General features: G+C 42.0%; 1 protein-coding gene across 2 annotated transcripts in view; it reads right to left on the minus strand.

The window, feature by feature from the left end:
• The window catches only part of DPP6 (dipeptidyl peptidase like 6), a 565,250-nt gene that overhangs the window by 536,393 nt on the left and 6,318 nt on the right, over positions 1 to 22,539 (minus strand). The window lies entirely within an intron of this gene.

Consider the following 22,539-nt stretch of genomic DNA (forward strand, 5'->3'; position numbering starts at 1 on the left):
GATGCATCTAGGTAAACAGCACTCACGTGTGCAATCACAACTTGTGAGTGTGGCTCAAACTGCTCATTAGCTGTTTTCATTCCTTTTTCTCTTTCAATTCTTCCACACATAACCATGCTATTGAAAAGCACCAAAGGACACTAAGTCTGGACACAGATACTATATTTTTTTCCTGCCCAACTGCTCCTACAGAGACTGCTTTCCTTCCATTTCCACTTGTGCTGTCACTGGAGTCATTAGTGGGTGTTAGCTCAGCCTCCCCTGGGTCACAAGCTCCACAGACCTGGGGCTTTGTACAGGGGTCATTTGCCCAAGGAATCCCACCCCTCATAGTAACTCATTAGACATTACAAATAACCTGCTCACTCCAAAAACGAGCAAGACCTGCGAAAAACTACACACTTCCCTTTTATCTGCTGGTCCTGAGGGCACAAGTCACAGGCTGTGTTACAAAAGGTCCATAACTCCGTCATGGCACAGCCAATCCTCAGAGCAATAGCTGCTCCTCACCCACAAAGGGCCCAATCTTTCCTTACAGCAGGAATGCCCACAAGTTCAAAGTCGGATGTAGAGACCTTATGCTTCACCATTACATTATCGCCTCAGGAAGGCAGCACGCTATAGAAGGCAGTTTCCTTGCTAGTAATTTCTTTGCTGGGCTGCTTTCCAGAAGTCTTAAGCAGGATGCCATATATTCTTTATTTTTTAGTGACCCATAGCCCTTAAAATAGCATTATATTGCTGGCTAGAAGAGCAGAGAGAAAGAAAAACAAGGGGAAAAAAAATAGCTCCCTGGGCAATGGAGCTACTGAAGTCTGGTCTTCCATGTCCCATGGCTAGATTCTCTGATGTCTAACAAGATATCAGCTCCCGCTGCTGCTTCTCCCTTGGCTGGAACATTCCTATTAATCCTCCTTTGTACAGTGCCTTCAGTGTCCCAGTGAGCAAATCCAGACTTTTATAAGGTGAAGGCACAAAAAGAGTCTCTCTCCTCTATGAAGCCATTGATTTTCATGAAGCTTGTTGGGCCTTTCATCAGATCTGGTTGATGTTGGCCAGTTGAATCAAAAAACTGCTGGGGAGGAGCAGGAGAAGCAAGTGTGCATTCACACACACATTGTGATCATGTAACACCTTATTTCCCCAGGAAACAAGACTAAAGATCTTACTCTCTGTACATGCCATTGAGCAACCATTTCCACCAGAATGAAATTATTCAGACTATATCACAGAGGCAAGTTCTCAACATGCACACTGTGCTAACTATGCTCAGTCAATGCAGAATCCAGCAGGTCCAGGCTCTGAATTAACATGCAGACCAGCAATACAAAGACCCAGTCTTTTCTGCAGTTTCAATTCATCAGTTCAAGCAGGGATGAGCGTATTTTATTCTTCTCCCCAGATGGTTGGAAGCTGCAAAGTAATTTAGCAGCCTATGTTCTTCTAAAAAATTATCATGCTTTTTCTTTCCTGGGTGACTTCTACATCCCCTGCTGACTGGTTTAATGGTACCAAGAGTTATGGAATGATATTGTTTTTATTATGTGCCTTCTTTATTTTTAAATTACATTTTGACACATAGTCTATCCATTCATGGGTCTTTAAAAAAGAAGCTCTGCCCAAGTGCCTCCAATATCTAAGTAACAGAATAGCTACCTTGAAAAGACACTGAAAAGAAGCCAAGGTGCCTTTGGGATGCCAGTGTTCATTTTCAGTCCTTTCATTTTGCCATTCTCTAAAGATGCTATGAAACTACTTACTGACTTGTGAGAGTAAGCAAAGCACTTCAGGGAAGTTTTTCCTCTCAATTTTAGTCCTAGCTTGGAGCCATGTAGAAAAATCAGGAAATTGCGTGATCTTAAGAAAAGTTTGTTCTCTTCACTAAGGTCTCACAATGTTGGCATCTTCCTGTCCCTTGTGCACCCAGGAGCACCGGGCATGACTGTGGGACTGGTCCCCTGAAAGAAAAAAAGGGAAAGGACCACATGTCTCTGTGCTAATAAACTAACCAGTGTCAGGGACCATTTGTGGGCACTAGTACTGAGGCCTTTATAAAATTAAATTGTTAACAGAGTCGCAGGCATGGTTTTGGCCCTTGTTCCCCCAGGCAACTCCTGGTGCAGTTTGGGAATTAAAACAGGTGCTAGCCCATCACCGAAAAGCAATCGGCATCCTTTTTGGGAGGCTCCAAGAGGTTAGCAATAGAGATGCAGGCAGTTTATGCCAGATGGCTTCAGCATCTGAGAACTGTCCCAGGCACATTTAATCTACCGGAGTCAAGGCAGCTCATCGGTCTAAGGGAACAGAAATGTGCAGGCTGTTCTGCATGGGGACATCACGTACCCTTATCCTGCTGCCTCTCCATAAGGACCAGTCATTACAGAGAGACTATGTAGGGAAGCAGCAGCGGAGAAGGGAGCACTATGCTCAGCGATACAGAGGACAATTAATTAAATCCCACTAACACTCAACGCAAAAGCTGTTGCTGGCAGATTATGGGGTAGCAATCTGAAGAGTGCTCTAACATGAGGAGTGCAGCAGAGAAAGGGACAAGTCATACCATAGCAGCACAGGACATCCAGCCAGCTGCTGGCACCCAGATTTTAGGCCACACCAGATAATTCAGTCTTCTGTTGACAGAGAACCAACAGACTTGGCCCAGAAGAGATCATAACTCATTTAAGGTGATGGTCATTGTCTTGCCTAACTGGAGACTTAAAGTAGGGCCCTCCATTTTTCTGATCCATACCAGAGACCTCAGTTGCACCAGGGCTGAGAACAGCGACCATGTTTCTCCACAGCTGAAATCTGTTCTGAAATCTGCTCCAAGCTACATCTTCCTGCCATTTCTGAGTTCAACAGCAGCAGCAGCCAAAGGCACCTGGGTTGTCCCTGCCATCCATCAGCAAGAGCTCTCAGGATCAAAAACACCCCAGGAAAGCCAGCTGGGGCTCTGACTGTCCCCTTCCAGACAGCAGCTACTGAGAAGAGCCAGTAACATCTACTACTCGATGGGAATTGGGGATCTACAAGGCTCCCCCCACCTTCTGCCACTGACCTGCAATGAGATAGTGAGCAAAACACTTTGGTTCTCTGATTCCACATTTCACATGTTATTTGTTGTTTATTTTTAGGGATGATGAACAGTAGAGATGTTCTCTTAGTGCAGTTTTAAAAGCAACTAGCACATATCTCTAATAAAAGGCTCACTGAGATTGAAATGCAAAGCAATTCTGTGATAGACACCTTCTCAAAAGATACTAGATTTTTGCTCCTTTCTCTCCAGTGCCACTTTTTCTTTTGGTTCATCTCTAACTCTGTTCATTTGCCTTAACCACAGAGGCCAGTATAAGGCAAGCTTTGGGAAATATGCAGCATTGTTTAAAGATTTATCCCTGCTGCAACAACATCCTTTCATGCTTCTGATTGCTAATTACAAGCAAATACTTTGATAGCTGTGGAAATCAGTTAACTATCCTTCCACATTTCAAGGCACTGCATCAAACTTGTCACTACCTATGAACACACATCTTAATCTAGTTTGATCACAACCTGGAATGAATAAGCTAAGAATAGGCTGATGCAACTGAGCACATGAAAGTTGAAAACATTTGCTTATATTTGGGACTCCATTTCTATTTGAATTAATGAACATGGTGCTATAAATATCCAATTTCCATGAATTTCAAATAATGTGGGAAGAACATCTGGGATGTCAGTGCTGGGAAAGAAGCACCTTTGTTTCTTTACTGCAGCAAACCAGTGAAATTTCCATTTTAACTCAAGGCCCCAGCCAAGTCCCCACAGGAACTGGGACTTCTTCCTGCCAACACTTGACGTTCCCTGGAGGATTTTTAGCCAGTGACCGCTTGTGCTGGGGAAACGCTACAGAAGCCGGCAAAACCCCACAAACTCTAACCTGATTAACTACCTGTGTTAGAAATACTATTCACATGGACAAGAAAAAAAGAACAGAATTGAGCCAATAAGCCAAATTCAGCATTGCTGTTAGAAGAGACATATATTCACTGTAATAAAGCATACTTCCGTCATTTAATCCGGCACATGTAATTGAAGGATATATGTTAGGATGTTTGACTTATCTGGAATACATTACCTCTCTGAATGTTTACTATGAATGTGTTGCCTTCTACAGTGTTTTTTGTCCATCTGACAGCACATTCAGCTCCCTGATAGAAGACTTTGCATCTTGAGTTTGAATATGCCTCTTCATACACCTACAGCTCTCCATCACAGGCAATAAATGTATTTCTTTAATCTTTTTTTCTTGAATCTAGTTTTGTGTAATGCTTTGTTTGCTCCAGAGAGATGTGCATGGCTACATATGTGCTAAAACTGTTTTCCCAGAAATGAAGATCAGTGCTTAGAAATGCTGCTCAGACCAAGAGCTGAAACTGGAGATGGATGGAGACATGTTAAGTCACAAAACAGCAGTTTCTCTTCTTGTTGTTGTGGATTTTTTTATTTTTTTTTTTTTTAAATGCACAAGCAGACAACTGCCTCAATTCCTCAGTCACAACAGTTTTAGGATCCATATGTTCTTCAACAAGATTTTTACTGGAACAGATTTCCATCAGGAAAAGCCAGATTGAGAAAACCAGCTCTGTTTACGCACATACCAATTGTGACAAAATTCTGGAGGAAAGATAAATTCTGATTTTTAATCAGCTCCAGTCTCAGCAGTTGATTCATGCACAAAAATAAGTGCAGAACTGAAACCTCACCCTTTATAGATTTTTACATATCCTGGCTCCTCATCTAAAAAACTTGAACGAGCAGAAAAAAGGGCTCGATCCAGTTATACCATTAATCACATCTCCAGTCTGCTGCTATGAGACTTGAAGTGGGTCTCTCTTGATATTATGAGGGGGAAAAAAAAAAATCTCTGTGTTACTACTGCATTAGATTTATGTGCATAGCAGGGCCATGGGTTGCTTCCATGCATATTGGTGTGCTTAGAGCAAGAGCAGTGCTGCAAGAAAAACTTCAGGACTGGTCAACAGAGCTCTGCCTTTAAATATTTAAAGCAAAACTGTGCCAGCTTAGTCAACACTGAATCACAATAATGCAGTGCATTTACCTACTGAGAGATGCAGAGTCTCTGGTCTTCCATTAGCCACATTAACACATGGACAGCCTGTATTACAGATTCAGATGCTACAAAGCCCAACTTCATTCTGCAGCTTTCAAACAGGTCCTGAAATTTTTCTGTTATGAGTGACATCTACATAAATCCCTGAATAAGACACACTATAAACTAGAGAAGCTCCTGTAAAAGGCGGCATTGAACCCACAGCCTTTAGTTCCCAAAGCACAAACCCCATCTCTAGAAACAAAGAGGATAGGTTTGGTTAATAGAAGTAGCCCTGAGATCACCAGACTTGAACCTGTCAGCAACCCAAATACAGAGTAGATTAAGAGGGAGCTGTGGAAAAAAACCCAACAAACAAACAAACAAACAAACCCTCAGACTCTATCAATGAAGTAATGTCTCCAGGTCAACAACTCCTGAGCAAGTAACCCACATAATTAACCACCACAAATGTCTGTAATTAACCTGCAAAATGATACTAATTATGAAAGTGAGAAGAGAGAGTATTTGGAATATCAGATACTTATTTTCAACAGAGGATATACACCAGGACAAACGACAGAGGAACCCAAAACTTCTCTGAGGCAAGCTAAAGAGGACAATGTCATCCAACTGCCAATCAGTACCTGAACCAGGCAGTGCTTGAACCCTGCCAGCTCCATGGGTATCATTAGCCCCCAGAAAACATCAGGTAGGAAAATTATGAATTAACAGAATTATAGGTATGAATTAACAGAATCATAGAATACCAGGTTGGAAGGGACCTCAAGGATCATCTGGTCCAACCTTTGTTGGCAAAAGCACGGTCTAGACAAGATGGCCCAGCACCATGTCCAGCTGCATCTTAAAAGCGTCCAATGTTGGGGAATCCACCACATCCCTGGAAGATTATTCCAATGGCTGATTGTTCTCACTGTGAAAAATTTTCATCTGTGTCCAACCAGAATTCCCCAGGAGTAACTCGTACCCGTTACCCCTCATCTTCTCCATGTGGCTCCTTGTAAAAAGGAAGCCTCCATCTTCTTTGTAGTCACCCTTTAAATACTGGAACATGGTGATAAGGTCTCCCCTAAGCCTTCTCTTCTCAAGGCTGAACAAACCCAGTTCTCTCAGCCTTTCCTCACATGGCAGGCTTCCCAGTCCTTTGATCATCTTTGTGTCCCTCCTCTGGACCTTCTCCAGCCTGTCCACAGCCTTTTTGTATAGCAGTGACCAAAACTGGACACAGTATTCCAGGTGTGGCCTGACAAGCACTGAGTGGGATAATGACTTCTTTATCTTTGCTGGTGATGCCCTTGTTGATGCAGCCCAGCATTTGTGTTCACTCATATTGAGCTTGTTGTCCACCAGGACCCCCAGGTCCCTTTCCACAGAGCAGCTCCCCAGCCCAGCAGATCCCAGCCTGTGCTGCACTCCTGGATTATGTTTTCCCAGGTACAAGACCTTACACTTGTCTTTGTTGAACTTCATAAGGTTCTTGTTAGCTCTTCCAGTTTATCCAGGTCTCCCTGCAGGGTAGCTCTCCCTTCTGAAGTGTCCACTTCTCCACTCAGTTTGGTATCATCAGCAAACTTCATCAGGGTACACTTGATCCCATCACCCAGATCACTTGTGAACATATTAAACAGCATTGGGCCCATTATCAATCCCTGGGGGACCCCACTTGTGACAGGTTGCCAATTTGAAAAGGAGCTATTTCCCACCATCCTCTGGGTGCAGCCTGACAGCCAGTTACCCACCCACTGCACAGACCACTAACCTAGACCGTAACACATCAGTTTCTCTAGGGGGAGGCTGTGGGGAACCGTATCGAGAGCCTTGGAGAAATCCAGGCAAGCAATGTGCACTGCTTGCCCCACATCAACCAAGCAGGTTACATTGTCATAGAAGGCAACCAGGTTTGTCAAGCATGATATGACCCTGGTGAGTCTGTGCTGCCTTTTCCCAATCATGTGCTTCATTTGACTTGTGATAGACCCAGGAGGATTCATTCCAGAACTTTTCTGGGGACTGAAGTAAAATTGATGGGCCTATAATTTCCTGGATCCTCCTTTAAGCCCTTGTAGATGGGGCTTCTTCCAGTCTTCTGGGATGTCCCACAATCTCCCCGACTTCTCAAGGATTATGAAGAGTGGCCTCACAATGACATGAGCCAGCTCTCTTAACATCCTCAGGTGGATAATGTCAGGGCCCACCAATTTGTAGGGGTCAAGCTCCTGTAATAGTTTGCCTACCAACTCTTCCTTCACAGACAGTGGGTCTGTGTTTGCATCAACCTGGATTTTTGTTCCCAAGGCCTGGGGCCCAGCAGTGCTGGTAAAGACAGAGGTGAAGAAAGTGTTGAGAAACTCTGCCTTTTCAGCGTTATTGGTGACTAATTCACCTCTCCTGTTTAACAGTGGGCCAATATTTTCCTTCTGTTTCTCCTCGTTGTTTACATACCCAAAGTACCCTTCCTTTTAGTTTTTGACATCTTTGGACAATTTCAATTTGAGATGAACTTTTGCATTTCTAACTGCATCTCTGCATACCCTGTCAATGCCTTCAAACCCTCTCAATGGGTATTCGTCTGCTTTGCCATCTCTGGTACACTTCTCTTTTGGTTTTGAGCAGACTCAGAAGCTCGTGCCTAAGCCAGGGGGGGTCTCTTGCTCTGCCTACTTCCCTTACCTTTAAAGGGGATGAACTGGTTTTGTGCTTCCAGGAGAGTGTTCTTGAAAAACTCCCAGCACTTGCTAGCTCCTTTATCCTCTATGAAATCCCTCCCAACTGAGCTCTGAGCAAGCTGGTTTGCTCTTCTAAAATCTAAGACATTTGTCTTAGTACTAACCTTCAGCGTGCTCAACAGGATCTCAAACTCCGCAATATTGTGGTCGCTGCAGCCAAGGATATCACTAACCAAGATATAGCAAAGCAGGTTTTCTTGGTTTGTGAGTAGCAAGTCCAGCCGTGCCCCATTCCTGGTTGGCACATCTAACGTCTGTATGAGGAAGCAGTCCTCTATTCATTCCAGGTACTTGATGGATGACATGTGAGCTGCTGTATTGTTCTTCCAACAAATGTCTGGGTAGTTGAAGTCACCCATAAGAACCAGGTTCTGTTGACCTGAAGCCTGCTTAAGTGCAACAAAGCAATATTTGGGTGAGACAACCCCTCTGATCTTGACCCAGAGACATTAGATAGGGCTTCCACAATTGCTGTAGCTGACTTCTATACATTCAAGTATTCCTTAACACAACTCCCCCCTCTTCTTCCCTGCCTCTCTTTACAAAACAGCCTATAGCCATCCATTATGATCCTCCAGTCACGTGAGTTGTCCCACCACCTTCTAGTTATTCCTATATCATAACTTTCTAACTGGGCACAGAGCTCCAGTTTCTCCTGTTTGTTCCCCAGGCTGCGTGCATTGGTATACATACACTTGAGGTGGTTGGTGTTCTGGTTCTGATTTTGAAGGCAGCTAAGGAACATTTGTTGCTGCTCTGGATGGCCTGGCTTATTCCCTAGTTGGCTGCAACAGCATGAGCGTTGCCACTTTAGACCCCGCCCACCGAGTCCTTCAGTTTAAAGGAATTTTACAGCCTGAGCTAATGCCTGATTTTTAATACACAGTAGCAGGCTGAATTACCTCATGTTTGAAACAAAGAACACACATAATTGCTCTCCCAGTGAAAAACTGCACTGATGAAAGTAAGTGAATCACCTCTTGCCTTATAGACCCACCAGTCTGCAAGTTATGTCACAAATTTGCATGACAACACTAAGCTTTCTGGTTTATGCTCGTGTTTCTGAATCTGGAAAAAAAGAGGTTAGAAAAATCACATGTAGATAGAGGCATTCCAACTCCTGTCTGAGAAGGTACCTGTGAATTTTCTATCTTGGATTTCCTAGTAATTTTTCCTATGCATAAAATATGCCCCAGAAATGCAATATTTCAGGATGAACCAGGGAAAATCTGTTGTGTAGAGCACATATCTGGCCTTTACTGGACTGCTGCCCAGGTGCTTAAAGATAATTTAGGCCCCTGAGTCCCAGTGAAGTTGATCTGTATACCTTTGGTACTCCTGGAGTAGGACCCATTAGTAGCTGTTTTTCTCCATCTTAACATTTCATTTGCTGGATGACTGGACTTTTCGATAGATCCAACCAGTCTTCCACCCCCGCAGGCACTCTCCCTCTTGTGCTGAGCAGCTGCAGTGCTCAGCACATGCATGAGCCCTCTTTGGGGGTGTCTGACTGTTTACGAAGAAGCTGTGCCAAAATTTCCGCTAGTGTGAACAAGCACATTTCCACTGACCCCAGCAGTGCCAACACCAGCAAAGAATTTGGTCACATGTGATTCTTGCACAAACAAATAAAGATGATACAGTTGGGTACTATTCTCTATGTTTGAGTTACCAGTCAGTGAGCTGAATTAAATCCTAAGGTCATGGTCAGCAGGAGCACAGGACTGATTTCAGTAGCCATGCATCTGCAGGAAGTTGCTCACTCCTCTCAAACAGGTTCCTCCCAGACAGCGAAGGATTTATGTTTGGCAGCATTTCTCATCAGCTTTGCACAGCTGTAATGAGTAAAAACAGTACAGATCTTCAACATAGCTTAGAGAACTTGTTTCGTTATGATGGGAAGCATTTGCATCATTTTTTTGATAAATAACCCAAAAATAATTCAGCAGGTACTGGTATGGGGGGGGAAAAAAAAAAAAGTGAAAAAAATAATCACAGGCTACCTTTATGTAAAAGACTTCTGGGATGCCTCCAGCCAGCATGGACAGAAATTACCCCATAACTGTCAATCTGAGGATGGAAGAAACCAAGGTCCTCATCTTGGTTTGCAGTAAGGAAACTGCTTAGGACCCAGGATCAAACCACTGTGCCCTCAGCCTGGTCTGCTGCAGCAGCAGTCTTTCAAGCTCTGCCTGTTAACCATGTTTTCAAAGACAGATCTTCAGTTCACATCTCCTGGTTTTCTTGTATGAGCTGTACTATGCCAGTTAATTGCCTCTGACTGAAGCGGCCTCCTTAGCATATAAAATCTCTCCGTGTCCTCTTCTCTTCCCTTCTGCAGTGCACCATGAAAGGAACTTTAAAAGAGAATTACAGAAGTAAATGAAAACCAAACAGGTTGCAACTTAAGCCTTTTCAGATGGAAAGGGGTAGGGTGAAATTGATGTCACAGTAAATGCTTTCCTCTTATGAAAGGGAGCTATTTTTAAAAAATATCTAAATAGATGAATTCCACAGTGAAAAAAAAAAAAAGTACATATACTTTGGTTAGGATTTTTAAAATGTGATACGCAGCTACCTAACTTTGCTGAATAAATGACCTTATTCTTCTGTGGGAGGCTAAAGCCCTTCTGGAAACAGTCTCCCCACAGGGGGAATCTCAGGTTGGGAACCCAGACCCCTCAGATGCCAAGACAGCAGTCAACGCATGCAAATATTGGCCATTCAGCCTATCAAAGAGAGGCCAAGATCTGAGTTGAAAAGCTGAAGAGAATGAATGAAAATATGGAAACCCACCACAAGTGCTAAACGTATCAGCACAGGCTACAAATCAAGGGACAGGCAAAAATTAAATAGTCAGAAACAATGTTTATTTTCCCTAGGGAAAAAAATAATGTAGCTTCTCCATAACACAACAAAAAATAAAGAAGTTAAAGAAGAGAAAGACACAGAACTCAGTATACAACTTATATATTATATCTGGGTTTTATTAGAAAAGAGTTAATTTGCTTCTGCCAAGAGATAAAACCAAATTAGAACAGTCCTGATTCTCAGCCAGGCTTGAGACCTTCTGCTCAGAGCAACTGGAGAGAAGGAGTCTTAAAAGTAGCACAGAAGGTGGATGGAGTGCTAAATACTGCACGTCATGCAACAGCCTCTACTTGCCACTAGCACGTGAAGACTTCTTGACTTGATCCCTTGCAGATTAGGATCTCCATCACTGGGATGCTGTGAAACACAGGGAGCACAGGGTGCTTGCTAAATTGGAAATGCATGAACATGATACACTGTGGCAGAAGAGGGTTGCAATGTTTGGCAGTCACCCATGGAGTAAGAAGGGCCCCGCTGATAAAAGCCATGTTGGCTGCAAAAATATAGTGCTGCAAGAACTCCTCTTTGGCTTCACACTGAAAGGTCACCCCAGAGGGGAGAAGAAAGGGTAGCTTTCCGCTGGGAATGGCATGCCAGAGTTAGGTACCCTGTGTTCCAACCTAACCCAAACATTTCAGCGTCATGAGAGTGTTGAGACTCAACTGGTCCATTACTGCCTATCTTTGGCTGCTGCAGTAGTTTCTTGGGATTCCAGAAGCTAGTGTCTGCTTGAGCAGCCTTAGAGTCATCTCTGTTCCCTGGACTTTCCTCAATTTCCCTTGTTGTATTTGGCTATACCCAAAGATCAAAGTCAAAATATGCTGTAACTGCTCATATAACACACATTTTCTTCTGAAACTTTGCAACACCAAAAGTACATCACTGCAGCCCCCTTGTTCTGGTTCAATAAAACATGCTATTCATTCCTAAACAGCGTGGTTTTTCTCAGTCTCCTGCTCTCTTTCTGATCTTTATTTGAAGGAAGAGGCAGTTTTGCAGAAGCACTGTGCCTGGTTAGACAGCAAGATTCTTTAATGATGTATATCACTGCTCTAAAAATTTAAAATTCATTCCAAGCCACAGCAAGGCAAGAGGTCCCCTTACAGAAAACTAAGCATGCATGTATATATGCGTGCATGTACATATCTTTCACTGTCCTTTTTCTTCCATATAATTAAGGATATGGGAAAACAGGATGTTACAAAGAGAAAAAAATACTAAAATCTCATAATCAAAATATTTTAAGGAGCAGCAGAGCAATCTAGTGATCAGCACAGTGTGTATGAGTCCAAGTGAACAAAAACCTGGGCTTGAACGAGGAGAAACCAGAGCTTCACTCAAGACAGGCAACTCTGCTTCCCCACCCATAAACAGTGCTGGGGATTAGAGGTTCTCTGTAAAAAAGTGTCAAGTAGCATTCAGCAAAAAAACATAGCTTAAAACACTCAGGTCACTATACAGTCCTATCCTCCTCTTATCTGCATGCAGCAAACATATGGGAAGAAAGCAAAGGAGGTAGATTCTCAGTGAGTTTTGTTCATGGCTTCGCAAACTGGAGCTAATTAAATGACATGGAGGAATTTTGCTCAGCAGAAGCCAAGTGAAGGATTTACATCTTTTCACATATCATGGGCATGCCATGCAGAAAGCCATCAGACCTGACCAGATGAAACAGGAGATCCCAGAAAACCCCCTTTGCAGGATTGTGACCTTATAAATAATAAACAATAAGTAGTATTCTGTATTCCTCCCATAGGAGTTCTGGGCATCAGTGTTCCTTACCTGTGTAATATATATATTACGATATGTAGTAAGCATAGGAAGACTGTTTATAATCTTTAGTGTGACAAAACATTGGTAAAGTCCAAAATCCTAGATTATATGTACTTTCTTGTAGAAAATTAAGCACCTCAAAACAGGTTCTTGTCATTTTACTGCTCAGGGACTTCCTCAAAACTAGTCTGAAGCCTCCTGAAACTACTCAGCAGCTAAGAAATGGGACATCTTGAATTCTGCACCCTTCTCTTCCTTGGGGCTGAGAGGAGACTCTCACCTGCTCTGGATTCACACTGCCCAGTCTTCCCCTGGACACATCAACATTTTTTTCCTCACAGAGACAGGGAAAGCTGATGCCTTTCTTTTAAAGCATGTCTGGAAAGGTGTTAAAGGGAGAAACCAAATGTCATCTGTGTTTTAAGTATGCTTTTAACCTCCTCCCCAGTTCAGTCCCTCAGTGATTTAGGTGGACATTTAGAAATCCTTTTTTTCAAGATCCCCACTGCCCTTCAACACACAGGAAGCCTGGAGTAACTCAGTCCTACCAAACCTGTTAAGTGGGTCCAGAGGAGGCCACAAAAATGATCAGGGGGCTGGAACACCTCTCCGATGAGGACAGGCTGAGAGACTTGGGATTGTTCAGCCTGAAGAAGAGAAGGCTCCAGGGAGACCTTATAGAGTCCTTTCAATACTTAAAGGGGTTTTATAAGAAAGATGGGGACAAACTTTTTCGTAGGGCATGCTGCAATAGGACAAGGGGTAGCGGTTTTAAGCTAGAAGAGGGTAGGTTCAGACTAGATATAAGGAAGAAATTTTTTACAATAAGGATGGTAAAACACTGGGACAGGTTGACCAGAGAGATGGTAGATGCCCCATCCCTAGAAGCATTCAAGGTCAGGTTGGAGGGGGCTCTGAGCAACCTAACCTAGTTGAAAATGTCCCTGCTCATTACAGGGAGGGGTTGGACTAGATGACCTTTAAAGGTCCCTTCTAATCCAAACTATTCTATGATTCTGTGATTATAAAGCTCTGAGTACTAGTGAAGTCATGTAACTCATCAGTGATGCACCTTAGTTACTTCCAGAGTTAGTGGCAGTGAAGCTGATGGCATTTTTGGACTTAGGTTGCAAAATTTCACCTCAATACCACTGTGGAGCATCATCCCATTATCATATATGGTCCCCAATTCTGACTACACAAAATTAATATTTACAAATGCCATCCATTTATCTGAGTTAATTTTAAAATAATTCAAAGGCCAAATTTAAATTTACCTGAAATCATGGTCTAAGTGTTTGATTTCCACAAAACGGATTGTGTTTTTGATAGTTAAAAGATGGAAGCAAAGGACTGCACGACTGCCCATGAAGCTGTTATTCCTGAAGGCAGTAGATACTCCTAAATCAAAATCATCCAGAAGCAGTTTTAAAGGACTAGAGCATTTGAAGTGTTTAGATGCATAAGCCTACTGAAATCAGTGCAAGATAGGAACCTACATTTCCAGGGAGAGATAGGCCACCAGCGACAGACAGTGGTCTCCAGGGATGCCACTAGACCACCTGAGTACAAACACCTTCCTTCTGCCAGCCAGAGGAAAAATAATTGAACAGTTGGTTTACTGATAGACAACAGTGATGCCTGGACTCCCTTCTTTTGCTCTTCCACAGACTGCCCAGAGGAACCCAGGAGAATTAGGTGAGCTTCAAAATTACATGGCCTAAGTTTCAGGAAGCCACCACTGGGATGGTCAAAAAAGAAAGTAACAAACAAAAACAAAGAAAAAAAACTCTACAAAGAGCTCCCACCTCCCATGTAATGGCAGACACTTGTGCAGAGACCACCAAACGTCATGTTTTAATACATAAGTGACTAAACATCTTTCAAAATTCAGTCCCTGCTGTCCTTGTGTCTCAGTTCCACTGTCTGCAAAACTGGAGTAACGCTACTCTAATGTAATCCAATCCGGTCTAACAGCAATCAGTATTTATCTCAAGAAAATCTCATTAGAGGTTTTGAGGTGCTGAAACACTACAGCAATGGAGTCCACAGAAATATCCTAGCTGATGGTTGCCTCTTTCTTCACTGCTAATCTCCTCCCCTCCGAGGATAATACCTCTAAAACATGGTTTATGGAATTCTGGCAGAGTTTTGAAAATAACTTTCTAACGTGTCCACGTCTTCTCCTAGGAGTTGATGTTTTCCCCACTGATTTTTACAAATTATTCTGTCACTTAGCCATAGAGTTATGTCTAAATGGAAATATATATCTTCTTTAAAAAGCACACCTAAATTAAAAAAACATCTAAATGTAACAAGCCAAAGCTACCTACCAGAAAAAGAGACTAAAACTAGCTATATTTCCCAAAAAATAACCTTCCAAACATTTGCTCATCTCAAAGGTCTACATAATTTAGATTTGATTTCCTAAATATGAAAGAATCAGGGTAGGATGCTAAGATTGTCAATATAACAAGAGGTGTTAGCAATACTGACACAGTCTGATTTTTCTTTACCGTCAACCATGTGCTGGATTAAGTCCACTGAGTTTATTACAACAGGACTAAGGGAAATGTCACCATGATGGCATTAAATCCACGTTAAGGGAGTTCAGAATGAGCCTTGGCCCTTATTTTGAACACTGAAGTAAAACCCCATCTTTAGTTCTTGGAGCAGTACCGGAAGGGAATTGGCTGTGTCAAATATATGGCATCAACAAAAAGCAGTGTATTTTTCAATACAAGATCTCATTATTGATTAAATTTATTTAGAGTAACATTTACAAAATAAGGCATGGCCTGAGTAGTAGCTGTCTAGCTAATGTTTGTACCATGCCCTACAGGGTTCCCAAAGGACCTTGCAGTCAAAGACACCGACGTTGATATCACGCTCACAATTACAGGCAAAGCATGATTTAACCTTGCCTGCTTTATCCATATCTGCATTCCGCTCCACATAGAGATTCATAAATCTTCTGTGCACTGATATCAGCATTTGTGCAACCCTTATTCACCCATTTCAAAAGGATTGGCTTGGCTGGTCTAACCTTTAAAAAAAAAAAAAAAAAGTATCTCCCAATTCACGTAAGTATCCTTTTTCTCTTGGTCCAGACAACAGGCTGCCTCTCTAAGGATTAATCAGGATTGAAATGCAGACATCAACCTAAGTCTGTTGCCACAATTACCCTGATCAGAATAACCCAAGCTTTTCTGAAACCTGAATTTTAGGAAAATAAGCCATTTTTCCCCAAGCTCTGACTGCTGTGCCTGATATTATTTAGATAAATCTATCTCAGGTATGTTGATTACACTCAAGTATTCAGCCATCTGTCCTGACCCACAAGAAATGTCCTGTCTCTCAGGAAATGGCAGGCAAGAATTTAATACCATAATTCTTCCCAGCTTTTCTTACCCACACTGACAACTAGTAACACAGTAGACAAGGCTGATGCTACAAGAGGGATGCAATTCGAGATTAGGGTGCCTATGTTCAGGTGCTTATATGAGTGCTAGGTGTCTAAACTATTATGGTCAACAGGGATCTGGTAAAAAAAAAAGTCAATGGAGTGTAAGAAGCAAGTCAAGGAACAGTCAGCCCACAGTGACCTTTCATCGCTCTCTAGATGCTACTGACTGTGTCCCATTGCCTATAGTGGGAGCTTAGGTACTGCTTGTCCAATCCCACTGCCTAAATTAAGACACCCAGCATCATTCAAGATGTCCTGGCATCTCCATGACATACTGCTGGTGCTGGCAGGCAGAACACAAAACCAGTGGGAAATTCCTATCCCTGTGGTACAGCAGCTGAAAGGACACCTGGCACATCTCGCATAGCACTAATGCAGAAAAATCCTGCCCCTAGGTTACATGTGAACAGAAATTAGATGCCTAAATACTGGTGTTGTAATCCTTAAACTGAGTCCTATCCTTCAAGAATCACCTTACACTGATTACCCAGTCAGTGCAGAGAGAGAGTTTCAGTCTTTCTGAGGACTCAAGTCAACCCCTCTGCATCATTTTCATGGTATTTTTTCACCTCTGCAGCAGTTTTTGCTTTTCCTTTTTTCTTTATTAAATGAAATTCAAAACCTTGTAAAATACAGGAATTTTCATGCTTACAAATGCTGTTCTAGTGGTGCTTAAGAGTGCTGCTCCAGCACACACAAACATGTAGTGAAAATGTGGACTCGTTCACATTTACACATCAGAAAGAAGGTGCCTTTTCAGTGATGTTCCAGTATACCCTTCCCACTCATCAAAACAACCCCTTTTTTGGCAAACACTACCACTTGAGCTCTGTGGTGCTGCTGATGAGCTCATGTGTACTGGCTTTCAAACAGCTCACAGGACAGTATATACCTTTTCTACAACACAATGTAAACATACACCTTTGCTTTGATAACACCTACATTTTATCACGTTATCTTAGTATTTGGGTGCATCTGCATGCTTCAGCCTCTGCAAAGAACAGCTGTTTCTCACTTGGATACAGTCATCGTTCATATGAAGAGCGTTACAATCTCAGTTAAATGGCTAAATCTGGGAATAACAGTGGTAGGACCACATTGTAATTTGCTAGCTTTCTCCTAACTCTTTTCAATTTCTATTTCCAAAACATGAGAGTATGTAAGTGACAACTTCTGTTGGATAAAATATTGATTTTTTTTTTTTTTTCTTCTGGATGATCTCCATATCAAAATCCAAATTTAACAAATGCTTACAAGGAAGTAAGAGAGGAGCTTTCAAGAAAGAATAAGTAATTTGTGGTAATGTCTCTACAAAGTATAATTTAAAGTGCAGGAGGCCTCATTTTGTACAATAACTAAAATTTTAAGCACCAGGAACCATAGTACTTCATTACTGGGTTCTTCAATAAACTTTATGCTTTACACTGAAAAAGCTTGAGGCAATTCTTCTACCAACACACAAGAGATTTAGGTATGTTGCTCCTGTTGACATTACTGAAAGTTAGATGTGGACGTCCCCCCTGCACTTAAAACAAACAAAAAAAAGTTATCTCCCTCTCTTTCAGCTAGTCCATATCAGCTGCCCATCAGAATTTCTCTGGTGCAAAATATATCCTGTAAAATAAAATGAAGCTACAGCAGGAAAGCACCTGAGGAAGGCTGAACACTGGAGGTCACTTACAATATTTTGCTGTCAAAGACAGTTTTAACTGAGGTATTTTTATCATAATACTGCGATGGTGCACCACATTGATTACTTTCCATTAAAGTAATAAAAAAGCACTGAAGTTTTCTACTGTTCTGCAAAGAAAAGGGGACAAAAGAAAAAAAAAAACAACACTTGAATTACTGCCATAAATAGAGTGTGAGGGTCCATAAACAATTTCTTTCCTCCCTCCAGCCTTGGCTAATACCTTCATCACCTCCATTATGATCATATATGGCTAGAAATTCTAGGTGCAGTTTCTGAGTGGCAGTTTGAAATACTTTCGCAAAAAGCCCAAGCCGCAGCGACCAAGAGCCATCACTACCTTTTCAGTATCCCACATGAAGGTATCTGTGTTTCAATCCGAATCAGTCTTTTGGTGTCCCTGAGTTGGACAGACCAGCAAAGCAGTTTATTTTTCGTGCTATAAATGCCCTTTATGGGCAACAATTCCCACAGATTAACAAAAAGTCCAAGCAAATTTCCTTTACTACTTAAAGGAAAACCAGTAGGCTTTGTTCACCAGAAATAAATTAACTTCTTTGTAAAGTGGAATATTCAGTGCCCTCCCCTGCCATTAAAAAACAAACAAACAAAAAAAAAACAAAACAGTATAGGAAGGAAGCAGGAATGAACCCTAAATGAGGGAGTGAAAGACACAGGCAAGGTGCAGATATGCTCTGTAATACAGCTGCAGCCTTATGGAATTTTAGCAATATTAGGATAACTCAAGTGACTAAAGTTGGAACAAATCAGAAAATATGGACGTACAGAGCATGGAGAGAGCAGCACCTGGGAAATTTAAGGATAGTCCTGATCTGCTGGAGAAGAGATCTGTAACAATAAAGAGTGGCTAAACTTGGAGTCAGTGACTGAAAAACTTTGGTGGCCTCTCTGCTGGCAGATTAATTGTGCAACGGGTGGCCAGACAAGAGGACTGACAGTGAGACAACGGAGTGTGTCAAGTAAAATGTATTATACTGTGTGCTTTCATTGGGCCCCAGATGCAACCCTGATTCATGTTAAGCAGTGTAAGAGAAGCCCCATGACAATCAATGGGATCACACACAAAAATCAATGCTAAGCAGCAAGAATATAAAGAGAAGAATAAAATCTTTAGTTTGAGGGATGACCATAAACCAGTGAAAATATTTAAAATGTAAGTTCTTTGATGTAGGAAGCAGTATTATGCTCTCTGGCTGGAGAGCCTCTTGTTCAATTGAATTCCAATATGCAACTAGTGTTCCTATGGAGTGCTGCAATAGAAATAACACTGATGCGAGTCCCTGCTGCTGGACCTTTCCTGGACTTGCTACTTATGAAAAACTATCTGATCCTCCACTTTGGAGAACAGAGTTAAAGCAGTGGCAAAGGCTCTGTGTGAGGTCATTATCCAGCAAAAGCTGACTTGAATAAAAAACTGCACTAAAAATCTGCAGACACTAGGATGTTGGGATGCTAAGGGGAAGTCCAAGAAAAGTCAAAAGCCTAGAAGCATAAACTATTAAAAAAAAAGCATATGGTGTATCTACTGCCCTGAGTAGCAGTAAATTACCAGCAGCACACATCTGTCTGCCATAATTTCAACCTCTTCCTAGCATTCCAATTTTAGATGCCATCTGCAAATAAGCAAGTTAACTGGCCTCAAAATGTTGATGTCTTGCCCTTTTCCAACTTGCCAGCAGAGCTGAGAGAAGCCCAGCACCTGCCACCTTTGTCAGTCCCCAATCCTCTCGCTGGGGCTCTCACTGAGGACAGGCCTTGGCTTTGCTGCAGCGTATTTCATTCTGGCTACTTGAAGGCACGACACCTAGGAGTGCTGTACATGCTCCCTTTTTAAATTACCCAAGGTTTTATAATTTTAACAACCTTTCAAGTGAGCTGAAACACTAGTGTGCTCCCCTCTTCTCCTCCATGCATTCTGTGCTTGCAACACAACTCACTCCTTTGGGTACAATTCCCTCTAAGGTCATCTTCTAGAGCAAGGTTTGCATGTCATGGTATAGGGACTGTGCAACCAGGATACACAATCAGTGTATCTCTGTCCCTCCTACATCTTTCTTCCTTCATTTCAAAGGAGAATATGTTCTTAATGATGTTAAAGTTTGCTAAATTCTCAGATTTGAAGCACAATAACATAAGGCAAACAGCAAGGATGGGAACTGCACTTAGTGGGTTATCAAGGTGGTATCCTCCACCACAGCTCACAGACCACGCAAGGGAAGTGCTCGTTCTTACTTTTACCAAAAGAAAAAAAACTAAAGCACGGGCAGAATATTTGTCCCAGTCTTGGTATGGTGCAACTACCACTGACTCCTGTGAGTTCACATTAGATCCCAAGACCGTGCTTACAGTGGGAAGTTAAAAGCAGGTTGGAGAATGTTTTCTTGACGGCAGCCATGTCTGGCCTTGAAAATCAGCTGGTATCTATGATCAAGTGACAATGTTAAAATGTAAAGCCTAAACCACATGTCCAGTATCCCAGTGTAACTCAGGGCTTAATCCAGGAATCGAGACATTCCCCTTGAGTGCTAACACAAGTCTTTTAGCCAAACTTTATTTCCGGCAATGCCATGAGATACACATCAGCCCTACCTATACCTAGGTAAACATGTGGTAAATCAGTGCTGATAATCAAACTATTTCATTCACCAAAAAAATGTCCCAGCATGTCAATCTGGCAATTTTGTTTTAAAACAGGCATAAAAATCCCCAGCATAATGTAAAGATCATAAATATCAAGCTCTATCCAGAGTAGGTGTGGGCAAACTGCTTGAAAATAAATAAAAGCGCTACATAAATAAATGAAAGCAAATTACTTTTCTATGTTTACTTAACAGTGCTAATATAGAAATAAGCTAAATGTGTTATAGTGAACAAGAAATTGACTCTGAAGTTAATCCCTTTTTTTTTTTCCTATAGCCTATAGGTCCTTTGTACTTCCATTGAAGTCATGGCTTCAAATGATCCATACAACATTCACAGCATGATATTATTTCTATTTTATTGGGAAACACAATAATCAAAATGCTAAAATAAATTTTCTTCATATTATTTGACTTAAGCATTGAAGTACTGAAATGACTAAGATAATTTATTTTGATTATCAGCCCATTGGGCTTGGTATTATAAATTAACCCCACAATTTTGACAGAGCTTCTAGCTACCTAATGCCTGATTTTGTTTAAGCACATATTGTGCTAAGATTTTTTTTTTTTAAATTGCAATGAATCAGTTCTGGCCAATAAAAAATTAATATAAAATAGTTTACTGTTAAATGACATTGGCACTCACACATTTGCTCTGTCCTACACCAGTTAAAAAGCCATTGCAGACTCCAGTTACAGCGCTCAGAGCTCCGGCTGCATTTTTAAAGCACCAACTGTTAGTTAATTTTGTTAGCATAAACACCCAATAAAATTTTATGGTGTGTTCAGCTCTCATTAAAGATGAAAAACAGCAGCAGAGAGCAGCACCCACAAATAAACAGGGAGCAGGACGGCTCTGGCGTCATCAGTCCCCAGAACTCATTCAGATTCAGGACTCGAGGCTCCCCAAGCCAGAGGGCACTGCAGAGATACAGAGAACAAAATCCCACCCACCGCTGGAAACCCCTCAAGCTCCGCACAGCCCTACCATAATGCTCCTGGCAAATATTTACTGGGGACAGGACAGTCCTTCTCCAGCCCCTTTTCATGCACCCTCTAAAATCTTGAAATAACAGCTGTTCTAGGCAAAGTACATCCTTGCTTGTGCATACCTGCACAACGGTACAAAATCCACAGCTTCTTTTGCTCCCCATCACCCAAAATACCCTAGACAAGATGCTCCATCAGCACCAGAACTAGACAAGCCCACTTTTCCCCAGGTTGCATCTCGCAGTTGGAATCCCTCCAGTCGGGGAAAGCGTGACCCCTGCCAGGAGGTTTTTGATCACTCAGGGCATTTATAAAGTCAGCCTGGCCATCTTCCTTTGTCTTCCTATCCTTCAAAGGGGCGTTTGAGCCTTCCACTGAAATTTCTAGTCTTGAACCTGCCATCACCCTCGTTGCAAAATTTCCTGTTAATGGGAACTTTACAGGACAGCTGACACTCAGGCAGTCCCAGGAAGCACTTAAGGGAACATGGCTGGAATTAACAGACAAAACCCATCATGTTTACAGGTAGAATTATAGAGAAAGCGGATTTCACTGTCTGAAATAATACAAGGTCTGGTCAAGAACTTCCCACACCCATTACTCCTAAAATCCTTAAGGCTGGGTTGCTTAAGGTCTTAGAAGTTTCTAAAATCTTCTTTCCATTTATATCAACAGAAGCAAAACTTCTCTCACTAATACAGCACCTGTTCCAGATAATGTCAACTGAAAACTTACAGTTTACAAGAAAGACAGAGAAAGTGATGAAAATCAGTTTCAAACACTTCCCCTTAAGTTCCCTGGCATTTTTTCTTGATTTAGAGTTCACCATTCCTAGTTTTGACAGGTTTTGCCTCTGCAGCTTTATGAAAGACCTGCCACAAAGGACAGAGGAGATAGATGATCTGTACAAACTACAGGGGAAAGAGTTAAATCAACACTACACAGTTCCACCCCATGGGCAAAATGAAACCTTGTTCCATAAGGAGCCAAACTAACACCTGTCTTCCTAATTGACAGAGGACCCAAGTCTACAGTTTTCTCCTCCTTCTTTGCCCATAACTTTTTTCTGCTGACACCTAGACTGGGCAAGGATTAACATGCTTCAAGAGAGGGATATGCTGGTGGGATGTAAGAAGCACATGCTGATGAGCCAAATGGCTTTTAAATGGACAATGGCTAGTATTGCCTTCATTTTCCATGGTAGACAATCTCAACTTCAGTCTATCATCTCTACCTATCCTGCAATT

The sequence above is a fragment of the Strix uralensis genome, chromosome 1, assembly GCF_047716275.1.
Source record: "Strix uralensis isolate ZFMK-TIS-50842 chromosome 1, bStrUra1, whole genome shotgun sequence".
NCBI classification, from domain to species: domain Eukaryota; kingdom Metazoa; phylum Chordata; class Aves; order Strigiformes; family Strigidae; genus Strix; species Strix uralensis.